Raw genomic sequence first — 14,197 nt, forward strand, 5'->3', positions numbered from 1 at the left:
TAAACTGATTGGAGTGACACAAAAAGGGAAGTGAGAGACAGACAGTGATAGAGACACACACACAGGGGGACACAGACAGAGTGAGTCACACACACAGATACCTTGAATGGCATACAGTGATGTCCTACTGTGGACAGTGGCATACCAGTTGTAAACAGTTGCACATGCCAGCATAAAAGGTGAGCCCCACTGTGTAAAAGTACTGAGGTTGGGTTTATAATATCACATCACCTGCCTGTGTGTGTGTGTGTGTGTGTGTGTGTGTGTGTGTGTGTGTGTGTGTGTGTGTGTGTGTGTGTGTGTGTGTGTGTGTGTGTGTGTCCATAGGTCTAAGTATTAGGAGACTGTTCCTGCTCAGTACAATTCACATTGCCCTACTTCACAAGATCTTCTGCTGTCATTCACCTTAGAAGTACAATTGGACACCTACCACCCCTATATGCTCTGTAGCACGTGTGATAACTGCATAACACTATAATACAAATAACTAGATAGGTAGGGGTTATAATCTCGATACTGGCAACTGTGTGTGTCTGACAGTTGTGTGTGCAAGAGTGAGGGAATGTGTGTTTGCTTGTACATAAAACAGTTTTAGGCCATTCCTACCCACAACACTTCCCATTGCCCCAGTTTATCAGTCGTGCTGATGTCATTCCCCTTATCAGCACTTCTGGCCACTTGTCAGCCCAGTAAGCTCTGTAGCATATATGATAACTGCATAATACTATAGTACAAATAACTAGACAGGCAGGGGTTCTACTCTCAGATCTGGCAAATGTGTGTGTGTGTGTGTGTGTGTGTGTGTGTGTGTGTGTGTGTGTGTGTGTGTGTGTGTGTGTGTGTGTGTGTGTGTGTGTGTGTAAGTTTGTAGGAAGAAGTATTTGGATAAGTTTCCCACCCAGTGCCCTACTTTATCAGTCCTGCTGTCATTCCCCTTATCAGCACCTTTGGCCTGTTGTCAGCCAAGTAAGCTCTGAAGTGCATGTGATAACTGCATAACACGGTAATAAAAAAAACTAGATAGGCAGGGGTCCTAATCCCAGTACTGGCAAGTAAGTGTGATAACTGTGTAACACTATAGTAGAAATAACACGATAGGTAGGGGATCTAATCTCAACCCTGGCAGGTGTGTGTGTGTGTGTGTGTGTGTGTGTGTGTGTGTGTGTGTGTGTGTGTGTGTGTGTGTGTGTGTGTGTGTGTGTGTGTGTGTGTGTGTGTGTGTGTGTGTGTGTGTGTGTGTGTGTGTGTGTGTGTGTGTGTGTGTGTGTGTGTGTGTGTGTGTGTGTGTGTGTGTGTGTGTGTGTGTGTGTGTGTGTGTGTGTGTGTGTGTGTGTGTGTGTGTGTGTGTGTGTGTGTGTGTGTGTGTGTGTGTGTGTGTGTGTGTGTTTGGGTGAGAATCATATCCTGTGTGGGTTATACCATTTTGAGGTGTGTACCACCCTGTACACTTCCCATCACCCTACTTTACAAGGCCTGCTGATGTAATACACCTTAGAAGTACCTTTAGAGAAGGTGATCTCATATAAGCTCCATGGTGCATCTGATAATTATGTAACACTATAGTAGAAATAACTAGATAGGGGTTCTAATCTCAATATTGGCAACTGTGTGTTTTAGTGAAAATCATACCCTGTGTGGGTTATACCATTTTGGTGTGTGTACCATCCATGTCTGTTTACCACTTCCTGATGGCATTACTTTATATAGCATGTTAATGGCATCTGTCTCACATGCAGCATGTTAAACCATTGTAGAGGCCATACCAGTCATCTGTACAGATGTCTATGGAATATCCAGATGTTTGCAACCTATATGTAGTCTGGGTCCCCTAACAATGGCCATGCATGTGATATTGTTGCCAATTAGGTCACAGTTAGTGTAGTGACACACATGCCAGCATCAGATAGCATACATGACTGAAACATCATGCTGATATGTTTGTTACCCTATCACTTTCCCAGGCTTGTAGGAGCAGTAGATGACTCCAGTTGCTATTTCTGGTGGGTTATCTCACCATCCATGAAGGCATTCACAACATTATGTGTTGTAAGAGGTACTGGGTTATGTCACACGCATATAATCTATGTGGGGAATGTCGTGTATGTAGCACTATAGTACCTTAAAGTGGATATGTAGGTTTTCTAATATGTCTATTGCCAAGTGTGTTTGTATTGCTGTATGCTCATCCCCTGTGTCAGTCGTTACTGTGTGTATGCAGAGGATATACCATTTTGTCTCCCTGTTCCACCCTGTGAACTCAGGAATACATACCAGAAACCTGTCATACACAGTACCATGCATGCCCTCACCAACTGCATCAGGGTTGAGTGTATGGGAATGAAATGGCAGGGCAACAGATGCTGACATTGATTCTGTTGTGGTCAATCTAATGGCTAAGCTTGTGAGGGACCTACTGACGGTACTCCAGTAACCTATTCTGTATGTATGAGCCTGTGGTACTACACAACACTGAGGTGACATGTATGAAGGCAACCTGTCTGTGACAAGGGGTATGTATGCAAGGTCACACTGTCTGACAACAGTGTCCCTCACACATTGTTGCATACATACACACCTGGTAAATGTACATATAAAGTTGTAGGTTGGCTATGAAATGGTCAGTGTATTTCCAGTCTGCCATACTCCATGTCGGTAATGTTTGCAGGGCCACAGCCTGCAAGCACATAGACACCTGGAACACAAACAGAATACATCATGTCAGGCTACATTCAGTCAGTGGTACTAACAACAATAATGCATCATGGCTAATAAGGTACATACACCTTTATGTGTACCCATAACAAATGTAAGCAGACAGCAACTTTCACAGTATTACATAGCTACACTGTACTATATTCACCCCGTGGATCAGACCCATATTAGCATGTCCCTGCATCGATGGTATGGATGACAGGGATGTGGCACAGGTATCATCATATGTACAGGGTATGGTGTGGGTTTGCCAGAGGCCTAGGCTGGGCCATATGGTTGACATCATGTGTGTGTGTTTGGAGGGGTATCCTATAGATGGGCCATGCAGAGGTGCTGTGTGTATTTGGAGGTGACCTGCCTGTGATTCAGATGTGTTTGTATGTATGCACACAGTCACACCATGCTGCTGCCCTACACAGGGGTATGTTAGACAGCTGTGGGCCGGAAATGGCAGGGTGTCCAGTTCACTGTCTCTGGCCATGGACATGGGAACTGGTCCTGCCAGGGGTCTCACTGGCACCACCAGGCACAAGGCCATATGCAGTACTGCAACCTGATGGTGACTACTGCCTGCTGGATCAGTGTCCTTGATGGGACTATCCAGAACCACATGCTCATGGCCTGCTCCTTTGTGATGTGGACAGCAACCCCCCTTCAGTAATGCTGGTATCACTGCCACTATGGGAGTGTGAAGTTGCACAGCCCCATAGACTCTCAGCTGATGTTGGTGCTGACCTACATCCACATGGCCGACGCCCATCTCCCACCACACACTCTAGCATAGGTCGAGGATTGCCAAGGTCTCACCCCACCATCTAATCATGACCTCAGTATTTTGATGTGTGGTCTCAAGATGGTCATATATGTTGCCATGTAAATCAGGAAGAGTTGTATCCAACACCCTGAGTATTTGACTGGTGTTGCATTCACTACGTGTCTGTGCATCCATGACAGCCCAAAACATGCGTCTGGTGACACCTGCTGTGGCACTTGCAACAATGACTTCATGAGCAGCAGTTCTCCTGTGAGCACCCCTGCCCATCAACCTGTGTGGGACCTCACCTGCACTCTGGCTATGGCCAGAGTCTACACTCACACCTGCCATAGTCACCACACTAGCCTTTCCATGCCACCACCTGCCAACTGTCCATCATCTGTGACTGCTGGGGATGGGGCATGTGGGCATTGTGACTGTGTGCAGGGACATTGTGGATGACTGTGGTATGCCAACTGATGACACAGATTCAGCCCCTGACAACCCCACTTGTGCCTGACTATGACCATTATCATTGTCAGAGTCTGCAGAGACACTGACATCAGATTCTGAGTGGGATGGACCATGACCACCATGTCCACCTGTGAGGGGAAGACAACATATGTAAATTAATGCCTGCACTATAACATTTGCTGCTACACACACACACACACACACACACACACACACACACACACACACACACACACACACACACACACACACACACACTCGCACATGCACACACTTGCACACACACACATATAGGTGAGGTGGCAAACAGGCATTAAACAGACCTCACAATAGCCAACTAATGACATTCATAACACAGTCAGGCCACTACATACACACCTTGGACAGGCCCTCAACATCATGCAGTGCAGCCCTTTCCACTTAATGTTACTATTTATATACACCTCTGTGATACATGAGTAGTGTTAGTAGGTGATGGGCCTTCAAGTAGCACACACTGCACCCATGTACACATAATTGCTGTTCACCTGTATAACACAGTGGCAACTCCTACAGAACATACCTCTCAACAGTGCAGAGTGTGACTGAGTGTCTACATGTGTGGCTCACTTCTGGTCTGCTTGGCATAAATCCTGTGTTTGTCTGACACATTACTGGGAGGATCTGAGGACTGGTGTCACTAATTAATGACATATTTTGAGTTTCACACTTCACAACCTGTAGTACATGTATGTTACGACAGAACCGATTACACTAACAACCTTCTAAGCTTACAGTGAATATTATAAGTGTAGATACCCCTGTTAACATACCAGGTTTGTCTGCTATATAACATGAGACCACAGAAATTGTGTGATAACAATTCCCACATTTAATGTGATCTATAACCTGTGCAATCCAATTGGAGAACAAACACATTGGTTAGGGTTAACATGTAGAAGTTGAAATACGTACAATAGGCTGGTTGTGTGACTGTGCACACCCTTAAACTAATATTTTGTTAAAGCACCTTTTGATTGCATAATGGCAGTCAGTCCTCTAGGGAAGGTGAGTATCAGCATGGCACATCTCGACTTAGCAATATTTGTACACTCTCTTTTGCAGAAGCTCTCCAAGTTTGTCAGATTGTGAGGGCATCTCTTCTACACAGCCCTCTTCAGGGCACCCCACAAATTTTCTATTGGATGTAGGTGTGGACTGTGGCCAGGCCATTCCAAAACATTGATTGTCTTCTGCTGAAGACATTCATTTTTAGATTTGGATGTATGGTTTAGGTCATTGTTGTGTGGAAATATGTAATTTCTCTCCATCCACAGCTTTCTAGCAGACACATGAAGATTTTGGGCCAAAAGGGAGTAGTATTTGGAACTGTTCCTAATCCTCTCCACCTTGGCTAAAGGCCCACTTCCAGCTTATGAACAGCAACCCCAAAGCAGGACTGCTATCACCATGCTTCATCATGGGGGTGTTTTTTTTTAGTGATGCACAGTGTTGTTATTGTGCCAAACAAACCTTTTGGTATTGTGGAAAAAAGTGCAACCCTGATGTCATTATACTATGACACATTTCCCCACATGTTTTTGGGAGACCTGATGTATTGTTCTTGAGAAATTCACCAGACCTGGATGTTGTTCTGTGTGAGAAAAGGCTTCCATCTTCCAACCCTACCTCATAGGCCAGACATGTGGAGAATACAGGAGATTGTTGTCAAATGTAGTACACAACCAGTACTTGCCAGATATTCCTGCAACTCCTGTAGTGTTGCTGTAGGTCTCCTGGCAGCCTCCTTGCCCAGTTGGGGTCTTGTCTTTTCCACACATTTGGAGGGATGTCCAGTTCTTTGCAATGTCACTGTTGCCCTATATTTTCACCACTATTTGATGACTGTCTTCACTGTCTTCTATGCTATATGCAATGCTGTGGAAATGTGTGTGTACCCTTCTCTGGGCTGATAACTTTCACAAATGAGATCCCACTTCTGCTCCATAAGCTGTATGTGAACTATGGCTGTTGTTGTAGCAGGCACCTGAGTAAATGTTAGGACAATCCTGGTAGGACAGCTGACTATTATTTGCTGTTAATCAAAGACTCTCTGTAACTGATGGCATTTGTGTACCCAAGAAGACGTAATGCTGTAATTATATTGAAAGCTGCTTCAACACAATATTAGCTTCAGCCTGTGCACATGTATGCATCAAGCTTCTTGTACATTTTTTATGTGTCATAATTGTTCCCTAACAGGTTTGTTTGTTTTACAATTGAATTGTACAGGTTACAGGTCACATGAAAGGTTGGAAGGTTTTGGAAATGTTTTATTGTGCTCTCATTTTTGTATATCACAAATACCTAGCATTCTAACAGATGTGTGTACACCATTTATATCCATTCTATAACAATAATTTATAAAATATGTCCATAGTTTTGGGCCTTTGTCCCCCCATTTTGTCAGTCTTTGTCCAGATTTCTTGCAATGGCAGGTTGTGAGGTATGCTACAGTATGTGACATCTCCTGTAAATAGGCCCTTCTGATGACCACTGTGATGCAATGCAGTTAATCCCACCATAGGTGAACATGCAGATATCACAAAATGGCTGAGAGTAACAGTTGTGTGCATGGGGATTCACTTTACATGCTCAAAATTCTGAAATATCGAATTTCGGAATCTCAAGCCCATAAAGTGGCAAACCTAAAAGATCGAAAACCCAGAAGTATGAAATTCAAAATCACGACTTCTGTACTACACACACACCACACACATATACACACACCTTACTCCCCACACACAAACACACAACCCTATCCTACATACAAGCAGGGGAGCAAGCCCTCCTGCATCCCCCGTGTGGGGGATCTGCACCCCCACACACCCCCTACTTAAATATACTAATTCCAAGGTCATGCTACATATACAAACACACAAAACACCACCACACAAGCTACATTCCTCTCGCACACACACACACACACACACACACACACACACACACACACACACACACACACACACACATCACAGTAACAAAATACACTAACACACACTGCAGTCCCTACCCAAAACCCTTAAAACATAAAGACTTACCTGAATCCATGAACACAGCGCAACACCAGAACCACTAATTCAACATCTCTGAAACGTGAGATTTTGAATTTCACACTTCTGGGTTTTCGATCTTTTAGGATTTCCACTTTATGGGCTTGAGATTCTGAAATTCGATATTTCTGAATTTTGAGCATGTAAAGTGAATCCGTGCATGGTCACATGCATGACCTTAACATGCCTGGAGTACTGGTGAGCCACAACAGGAAAATCCCATACTCGCTGGCTTCAGGCTGCTGTCCCACATCCAGACCAGAGGTACCTATGTAGTTGTGGGAGAGAGGTATTGTCAGCAGACTCACATTTGGCATTGAACAAGATGAATGCTACTTTTCTGCACATGTACAATACAAGCTCATATAGTACACAATTTGCTGTCCTTCACCATAGATGTGCACTTGTGTGCATTACTAAACCCCACCCACAAATGCAGTTTGAACTGACATATGCATCTAGATACTCTATAGAAGACAGTATGACTGCTACATGATTACATTGATGTGCACTGTGGCCTTACCTGGACGCTCCTCGCATGTTGCCTGGGTGCCACCCACCTCCACGACTTGTGTTTCTTGAGTTGGCTGTTATGTTAGGGCTGCCCCAAGGTTGGCAAGGAGTTCTTCTGTTGCTGTAAGTAGGGCATGTATGGCTGGACCCCCACCTGTAGCAGTGATTCCTGGCCACGGCAGCAGCCTTTGCTGGGCAGAGTGTATCGGGTCAGTTGCCCGATGCCTGACCTGATAGTATGTGTGGCCATGGTGGCCCAAGGTGTTAACTCTGTGGACAAGGTTGTCTCACAGGTCAGTCCACTCCTGCAGATTTTGTCATCTATGGCCAAACATCACACCATGGTGCTGGATTATGGCATTGGTGATGGCTGCATTTTCATCTACAGTGTATGCTGGCTGCCACTGAATGCCACCTGGAAGACATAAACAGGGAAACACATCACAGGATCTCAGACATTGTCCAAAGTTATTTACAGAGCCAGCACATCAACATTGCCTATCATTAGACACCACTTACAACCACATCATACCCCTGTCATCTATCAGCACAGCATGAACCTGCATTGCACTCCTGGTCCTGATGTGACATGTTCTCACCAATGAGGGCCAGTACATTGCATAAACCACCATTCATCATTCACGTTTGTTAGAGGAATGACAGTGGCCATCTTCCTTGCAGATGGGATGTCAATGGTGCTCAGGCTTTGCTTGCACACAGTGTATAATGTAGGTGGAAGCATATGCCTGAGTTCATATAGGATGCAGACAGGAATGTTATCAGGTCCCATGGATACTTGCTTTTGTTGAGTTTGATTAAGCAGTATGCACCTGCTCCCTGATGATGAGGGGAGGGGTGTGGGTGCTGTGCATATCCACCTATACTGATGGTGAGCCAGGAGGGTGATGTTTGTCCTAAACCTGCCTGCAACAGGTTGGTAATAGCTATGGTATGTTTGTAAGTATGTGGTGTGACTGACCACCATTACAGGGTGGGTTGGGTTGTTGCATCGGAGATTGCAGACATATGTGAAGACGGCTTTATGATTGCCCTTGGTGGATGTGTCCAATTTGTACTCATAGTTAGGCTTACAGTAATCCACCTGTGACCTTATATGCTCATTCAGACAAAGGTTGACTTGCTGCCAAGTTGGTGCCTGCTCCTACCTTGCCCTGTACAGCCAATATAGTGACCAAGTATGTGTTTTGTGTATTGCTGCTGTTCAGCAAAGGGGATTACTCTACCTTGGTGGAGGCATGTTTTACAAGGAAGGTATTGCTGAGTCCATACAGCTATGTAGGTGGTCATATAGCTGTTTGTAGTGGGCATGGACACAAGGTCATAACACAGTTGGACATTTCTCCACTTTCAACCAGATAATCATACTTATTCTAGTACCCACATCTGTGTCAGGGCAATGCAACAACCAGTAGCTGTAGAAATCTAACTCTGTTGGATGCACAGGAACTAAGAATACACACATGTACAACATGTACAGCTTATTTACCTGACATTTTGCATCCCATGTCTGTTGTCATGAGGCGGCCAGGTACACCTACTCATACATACAAGTGCACAGGTAATACCTGATACACATTTCTGTTCCATGTCAGTATGGCACACTGTATTTACACTCTTGCTGCTCACTCATTCTTCTCAACCTGTTAAAGCAGGATATCTGGAGGATGCCACACATACATGGAGGGTGATGGGCCAAAAATAGTGACACTTTCTTAATATTGCTGTAACAAACTTAAGTCATTTGATAGCACAGTAGCCTTTGCATTCACAGACATACTCTGGGGGATGTCCAACACTCATATGGCAGGAAGAGAGGAGAAAGGCTAGGAGTGTGGTAGTGAGGGTAGGAATGTTTAATGTTGGCAGTATGACTGGTAAGGGGACAGAGCTAGCTGATCTGATGGACAGAAGAAAAGCTGATGTATTGTGTGTGCAAGAGACCAGATGGAAAGGGGGTAAGGCTCAGTGTGTCTTAGGTGGGTCCAAATAGTTCTATCATGGTGTGGATGGGAGGAGAAATGGTGTAGGGGTTATCCTGAAGTAACAGTATGCCAAAAATGTTCTTGGAGGTGAAAAGAATGTCGGATAGAGTGATGTTTATGAAGCTGGAAAATGATGATGTAATGATGAATGTTGTTAGCGCATATGCTCCACAAGTTGGGTGTGCAATGTATGAGAAATAAAAATTTCGGAGTGAGTTGGATGAAGTGGTAATGACTGTACTCAAGGGTGAGAGAGTGGTGACTGGAGAAGATTTCAGTGGGTATGTTGGTGAAGGGAACAGAGGGGATGTGGAAGTGATGGTTAGGTATGGTGTTAAGCAAAGGAATGCAGAAGGTAAGATGGAGTGGATTTTTCAAAAAGGATGGACATGGCTGTGGTGAATATGTCTTTTAACGAGGGAGTAGCATAGGGTGACATACAAGAGTGGAAGAAGATGCACACAGGTAGATTATATCATATGCAGGAGGGCCAGTTTGAAGGAGATTGGAGACTGTAAGGTGGTGACTGGGGAAAGTATAATTAGGTGGCATAGAATGTTGGTCTGTGGGATGACATTGGTGATCAAGAAAAGGAGGAGGAGTGTGAGGGCAGCACAAAGGATCAAATGGTGGAAACTGAAAAAGGGTGATTGTGAGGTTGAGTTCAGGGAATAGTTAAAACAGGCATTGGGTGGCAGTGAAGAGTTACAGAATACCTGGGTAACTAGAGCAGAGCTAGAAAGGTGCTTGGTGTGACATCTGAAAAGAGGAAGGAGGAAAGGAGACATGGTGGTGGAATGAGGAAGTACAGGAGAGTATACAGAGAAGATGTTGGCGAAGAAGAAGTGGGATTGTCAGAGAGATGAAGAAAGTAGACAGGAGTATAAGGAGATGAGGTGCATGGCAAAGAGAGAGGTGGTGAAGGTTAAGGATTAGGCATATGAAGAGTTGTATGAAAGGTTGCATACTAAGAATGGAGAAAAGGATCTGTACCAATTGGCTAGACAGAGGGAAAAAGCTAGGAAAGATGTGCAGCAGATAAGAGTGATAAATGATAATGAGAGAAACATACTCACAAATGAGGAGAGTGTGTTGAGCAGATGGAAAGAGTACTTTGAGGGGCCGATGAATGAAGAGAAAGAAAGAGAGAAGGTTGGATGATGTGGGTATGGTGAATCAGGAAGTGCAACATATTAGCAAGGAGGAAGTAAGGATAGAAATGAAGAGAATAAAGAATGGAAAGGCTGTTGGTCCAGATGACATACCTGTGGAAGCATGGAGGTGTTTAGGAGAAATGACAGTGGAGCTTTTAACAAGATTGTTTAATGAAAACTTGGAAAGTGAGAGGATGAATGAGGAGTGGAGAAAATGTGTTTGGGTACCGATTATAAGAATAAGGGTGATGTGCAGAGCTGTAGTAACTACAGAGGGATAACATTGATCAGTCACAGCTTGAAGTTATGGGAAAGAGTAGTGGAAGCTAGGTTAAGAAGGGAGGTGATGATTAGTGATCAGCAGTATGGTTTCATGCCAGGAAAGAGCACTACAGATGTGATGTTTGCTCTGAGAGTATTGATGGAGAAGTACGGAGAAGGTAAGAAGGAGTTGCATTGTGTCTTTGTGGACTTAGAGAAAGCATATGACAGGGTGCCTAGAGAGGAGTTGTGGTATTGTATGAGGAAGTCAGGAGTGGCAGAGAAATATGTAAAAGTGGTACATGATATGTACAAGGGTAGTGTGACAGTGGTGAGTTCTGTGGTGGGAGTGATGGATGCATTTAAGGTGGAGGTGGGATTACATCAGGGATCACCTCTGAGCCCTTTCTTATTTGCAGTGATGATGGACAGGTTGACAGACCAGCTCAGAAAGGAGTCCCCGTTGACTATGATGATTGCAGATGACATTGTGATCTGTAGTGAGAGTAGGGAACAGGTTGAGGAGACCCTGGAGAGGTGGAGATATGCTCTAGAGAGGAGAGGAATGAAGGTCAGCAGGACTAAGACAAAATATATGTGTGTGAATGAGAGAGAGGATAGAGGAAGGGTGAGGATGCAGGGAGTAGAGTTTGCAAAGGTGGATGAGTTTACATACTTGGGATCAACAGTTCAGAGTAATGACGACTGTGGTGGAGAGGTAAAGACAAGAGTAAAGGCAGGATGGAGATGGTGGAGAAGAGTGTCAGGAGTGATTTGTGACAGACAAATACTATTAAGAGTGAAAGGGACGGTCTATAAAAGGGTAGTGACACCAGCTATGCTATATGGGTTGGAGACAGTGGCATTGACAAAAAGACAGGAGTCAGAGCTGGACGTGGCAGAGTTTAAGATGTTAAGATTTGTGCTGTGTGTGATGAGGGTGGACAGGATTAGGAATATGTATATTAGAGGGTCAGCCCAGGTTGGATGGTTTGGAGACAAAGCCAGAGAGGCAAAAGTATGTTGGTTTGGACATGTGCTGAGGAGGGATGCTGAGTATATTGGGAAAAGGATGGTAAGGATGAAGCTGCCAGGTAAGAGGAAAAGAGGAGGGCCTAAGATAAGGTTTCTGGATGTGCTGAGAGATGACATGCAGGTGGTTGGTGTAACACAGCAAGATACAGAAGACAGGAAGAAATGGAAACAGATGATCCACTGTGGCGACCCATAATGGGAACAGCCAAACGAAAAAGAAGGAGATGTTGCAATGTCACTCTTCCCAGATTTGCCAGTGATTTGCCAGACATAACACAACTCTATAAGTAGATGACTACAAATAAGAGGCACACATATGGTCAGTGTGCATAACATTGGACAGTTTAATGGTATGAGCTCAGTATATCACATGCAGTTCAACACACACGTCTGCAACAGTAGTTTACTACGCAAATACCCTGTACAGGTCTTCCACATTTCTGAGACAAACATGTATATCATAGTTGTATTCACAATTAACATATGGATATCTATGGCATCCCAGTAGCTAGCCTAGTAGTGTCACAGTCAATATTGTTCAACACACACTCCAGTAGCAGTCATATGTGAGCCATCCTTTCCTGAGGTGACTCAGGAGCCTGAGCTGTGATCTATGTCACTGCAGACAGACCCAGACGATATGACCACAGGTTCTGATCAGCAATATATCAGTACAGCAAGTCTTGTTGAGACATATTTGTTGAACGTCCTATTTTCCATTATTACATACCCCTTACTGCATCCTTTATATGCTTACCTGTTTGACATACCTTTTTTTTCCAAGTATAGTTGGTTTGATTCCAATTTCTATTGGTTTGTTTGTGAGTCTGTTTGTCTCTCTCTCTCTCTCTCTCTCTCTCTCTCTCTCCAATATGTACTGTATACATCTGTTTTGCATAGGCAGCAGCTTGCCTTTTGTAGGTAATGCTGATGAGCAGATGATGGCCTGTGCAACAATTTGTGTCCTCACTTGCTAATTGTATGCAGAACAGCTGTGTTGTTATTCCTATAGCCAATGACATGACAACACACTCCTATAATTGAGTACTTCATGTGGGCATTGCCCCTTTTCCATGCCTGTGAGGAAAACTTCATGGAGGTGTGTGAACAACAGCATCACAGAGGGTAGTTGTAAATACCTCTTACAACAAAAACTGTGGAGACAGCCCAACAAAATGTGCACTCATGCCCAACAAAATGGAGGAGAATGTTCCATACATAGGGACAGAATGTAAGTATTTCTGTTATACAGTTGGATTCATGCTAGTTTAGGGTTTGTGTGGACATGCCTTTTCTGTGTGAGTTTAAGTCTGACAGTGTTATGTGGTTGACATAACTCTCAACTGTAGGGCTATCCAGAGAATGGCCAGAGTTTGGACTCTTATAGTTGGTGTGTTCCTCAGACATTTTCTGTATTTGAAAAATCAGTAGCATACTCTGGAAATTGCAGTCAGTAAATGGTAACATCCATTTGTGTTTCTGACTTCATATCCCTCAGAAAAGATATGTTACAACAAACCCTGTCAAACCAGCAACATTCTCAGTTTATTTCAAATATGCCCCTGTTTGTAGGCCTCTGTCCCCCAAGTATGTCAGGCTTTGTCCAGATGTCATGCAGTAAGAGGTTGATAGGTATGGTGTATCATTATTTAGTGCCTTCAATCCTGATATCAACCCAGTGATGTATCAGAATGCCAGACATGTTATGTGAAATATGCCTTATATATGAGGACAAAGCCTGTACATCCTGTGGGACTCTGTACAGCTGAGTGGTCTGTGTATTTCTGGTGATTGTTGACAGACTGCCAGGATTGTGCAGCAGTGCAGTGTGTAAATGTTATTTTGCCAGTGTAGGGAGGGAGGTAGATATAAGTGTTATGGTTCCTTTTCTATCTGACTGTGCATACTGTTCCAGTTTCTGGTGGTCTATCGGCTGTATATATCTGTAGGGGCAGACTGAGACATGTCCCGTACCACGGTCAGGATTCATACTACACTGTGAATTGGGCCAGTATATGTAGGGGTAGTGTGTGAGTGGCAAACATGGTTTTTGTTCACACAGTCCTTATACTCTACTGTTCATTTGGCTTAATGGTATGTCACTGTGACTGTGGTGAAACTGGTTGTGGGTATGCACTTTCACACTGGTGTCTGAGTGCTGTTACATCCCTGTAGTGCCTGATATATTTGCAAATACAT

The sequence above is a fragment of the Protopterus annectens genome, chromosome 8.part0 (genome assembly GCF_019279795.1).
Source record: "Protopterus annectens isolate FY-2018-M chromosome 8.part0, PAN1.0, whole genome shotgun sequence".
In the NCBI taxonomy this organism is placed as follows: domain Eukaryota; kingdom Metazoa; phylum Chordata; order Ceratodontiformes; family Protopteridae; genus Protopterus; species Protopterus annectens.